General features: G+C 38.7%; 1 pseudogene; it reads left to right on the forward strand.

Moving 5' to 3' along the window:
• The first annotated feature begins 677 nt into the window (after window positions 1–677).
• Window positions 678–3602, forward strand: part of LOC138818932 (Golgi to ER traffic protein 4 homolog pseudogene) — a 38052-nt pseudogene continuing 35127 nt past the window's right edge.

A 3602-nucleotide genomic window follows, 5' to 3' on the forward strand; every position in this document is an offset into this window, starting at 1 on the left:
CCCTCTGACCCACCATTCCCTTATATTTCTTAGTTTTGCAGTATAGGCAATGAATTCCTTTTTAGCAAATTTAGTTTTATTTATTTATTTATTTATTTATTTATTTATTCATTCATTTATTTATTTATTTATTGTCAGGCATGGGGTTTGAACTCTGGGATTGGGCATTATCCCTCAGCTGTTGCACTCAAGATGAGCACTCTACCACTTGAGCCAGAGCGCCACTTCCTGTTTTTTAGTGGTTTATTGGAGATAAGGGTGACATGGAGTTTCCTGCCCGGGCTGGCTTTGAACTGAGACCCTCAGATCTCAGCTTCCTGTGTAGCTAAGATTACAGGCCTGAGTGGCCTGTGCCCAGCTGATTATAGTTATTTTAAAGAGGTTGTGTAGAGGGATTTCATTTGCATAAGTCAGATGAGAACATTTCCTTTCATACAACATCTTCTGTTCCCTCATTTTCTCCCAATGAGCTTGACTACATTCTGCCCCTTCCTCCCTTCATTCGTCTACCCTTTCCCCACCCTCTTTTTGATGTACCCCAATTTCTTGCATTAATATTCTCAGGCTTTGTCCTAGTCTTTCTAAAGATTATACTACTAGGGCCACATTGGCAGCAGTGATGGTGGAGCAGGAAGGCTCTCACAATGAAGCCCACAATCACATGCAAGTTAAGCTGCATGGAGAAAGGCGGCCAGTATGGGGCACACCAAATGTACTGGACCATCTTCTTCAGGTACATGTCCCAGAGCAAGCCCTCTGAGGCCCAAGAGCTCATGTGCTCAGGAGCATACTGCTGTTCTTCCCTCATGGCCAGCAAAACAGCACAGCAGAGCTGTCCATGCTGGTGTTGGAGTCCCTGAAATGGATGTAGATGGCAGAAATGGATGGAGTGTCTGGCTAGGGTGTTCAGTTGATGGACCCCTTCTCCAGAGCCCTGAAGTGTTCCAGTTGGGGTTCCTGGAAATGGGGCCATCCTTAGCTCCTTCCATTTTGGGCCCTGACCCTGTGGAAAGAGCCGAACTACTGGGAATCTTGATACTACTTTCTACACTCCACAGACGGTGAGGGCTGTGCCAACATGCTGGTGGAGGACTCCACGGCCCACAGCTTCCATGGCAAGTGGACATACTTGTGGCTCAGGCAGTGCTGCAGTTTCTCTATTGGAAAACAAAACCAGGTCTGTGGTCTTCATCATGTATGCACAGAAGCAACATCCATCAAGCACGGGCCGCCCTCCATCCAATCCCTGCTCCACTTCATCTGATTTCTGCTGCTGGCCTTGGATGGCAGCAAGCTAACCACGTTCATGGTGCTGTGAGAGCAGTTCCAGCCCTCCCTGTGCAGGTACCCAATACATGACAAGTAGCTCGACAGGACAGAACAGGACAGGAGAGTTGTCCCTCAGGGTACATCCCAAGCTTTTGTCTTCCTATGGAGGCAGTTGGCCACGTCCTGGCCTCCCTTAGTTACTCTATCACCTACAATTTTTCTTAGTTATGCTCTATGTATTAAAAACTTCTTTAAAGACAAGTTATTCTGTTCATGGAGTTCATACTCACAGCTCTAAATACTGAGATGCCTAAAATATATCATTCTGCTTTGAGTAAATTCCCTCCAAAAGGTTTTCCAATTCAGAAGTTTATCTTTAATGGATTTTATAAAACCTTTCAAATGTTATACAAAAAAATAAGGACTAAGTAAATGAACGATCAAGTACTTAATGATTAGAAGACTCAATGTCCTGAAACAATTCTCCTTAACTGCTCAGTACATAGAGTATAATTCCAGACAAAATTCAGCCAGATATTTTTTACGAGAAACTTTTAAGAGGGCAAATAGTATTTCCTCACTTTCTAAGGAAATATTTTTGTAGAATCAAAATGATCTCTTCAAAGTTTTAGGAAAATCAATAATAAATTCATCAGTACCTAGAGTTTTATAGATTGCAATGCATTTAAATGTAAATTGAGAAAATTTGTGTAGATTCCATTTTTTTTCGTTCTTCCTTAAGTAGGTTTGATAGGTTTTATCTTTGAATAAATCATCTGAAGCTGTTTATTACTGTACTTTTAAATTTTATAACGGTAGGATTTCTGATAAAGTACTCATTTGTTTTGGTTATTGGCAACTGGTTTCTTCTCTGTTTTGTTATTTTGTATTTTGATCCGTCTTTTAAAATATATATCCATTTATTGATCTATTCAGACACAGCTTCTATTTTCATTGATTTTCTCTGCTGTGTTCAAAAGCAGGATTTTTTTGCCACTTAACGAAATGATTCTTAAATAGAAAAGCAAAAGAAGAATAGAATAGAAAAATAAGAGTATCAGTTCAAGCTTGTAATCCTATCTACTCAGTGGGCAAAGAGCTGAGGATTTTGTTTCAAAGCCAGCCAGGGGAGGAAAACCTGTGAGACTCCTATCTCCAACTAAACACCAAAAATGCTGAAAATGGAGTTTGTGGCTCAAGTAACAGAGCACTGAGCTAGAATTACATATGTGAATCCCCAGTGTCCTGGTAAGTTGTGTTTGTTTTTTTTTTTTTGAGGAGTGTAAATGTGTACAATTTTTAAGTCCTTAACGTAGCCCACTGCATGTAGTATGAAGTTACACATGGTCTGATCTACTGTCCATATGGTAATCACTGAGATTTAAAAGTCTGTCTTCCTGAACATTTTCCAATTTTCTTCTTTGACCATACATTTAGGTATCAGGGGTTTCCTATGGTCAATTTTCATTTAAGGAAAAAATCATTTCAGATTTCATTTAAAGTTTGAGACTGAGACTTGTACTTGGTGTTTGATGTTGTTGCTCTTTAGCTAGTACTTTACCAACTAAGCTATGACTTTAATCCATAATTTCAGGTTATTCAAAATGCTAGGAAAGGTAATAGTGATAATAATGCTATTAAGTCTTTCGCCCATCTAGATACCCACATTTGGTTTGTTTGGATTCCTAGTTTATCAGTATATTTATATGTCATAATTTTGTTTTTGTTTTTGTGCTATTACTGGAGCTTGAAATCAGAAACTTGCCCTCTCCTTGAAACTGGACATTGTTAGCACACACTGGTAATTCTATCTACTCAGAGAACTGAGATCCAGGTTTAAATCCAGCCCAAGAAGGAAAGACCATGAGTTTCTTATCTCTAAATAATCCCCCAAATAAATTTGGAAGGGAATCTGTGGTTCAAGAGTAAAACACCGCCCTTGAGGGAAAATGCATAAGTGAGAAGGTAAGGTCTTGAGTTTAAACTCCAATATCAGCACTCAAAAACGTTGCTTTCCTTGAGCTTTATATTAAATTGCTCAGAAAATAATCAGCATTGTAGTAATGTTTAACATTACTATTACAATAATCAGTTATATTTATTGATGTTATTCCTTTATTTTCCTAAAGTTTACTGACACATTAATAGAAAGACAGTAATAGAAAGACAGGATTACTCTTTCACAAGTATTTATGGTAGTTGAATATATGGAACAGAGGTGCATACCAGGAGTTTGGACTGAAGAGAGATATTTGCAAGCTCTTCACATAAATAAATGATAGTTGAAGACCCTGTGGACATGTATGAAATAAGCTAAAGAAACCAGTAAGGAA

The sequence above is a fragment of the Dipodomys merriami genome, unplaced genomic scaffold, assembly GCF_024711535.1.
Source record: "Dipodomys merriami isolate MVZ:Mamm:240054 unplaced genomic scaffold, mDipMer1.0.p SCAF_798, whole genome shotgun sequence".
Taxonomy (NCBI): domain Eukaryota; kingdom Metazoa; phylum Chordata; class Mammalia; order Rodentia; family Heteromyidae; genus Dipodomys; species Dipodomys merriami.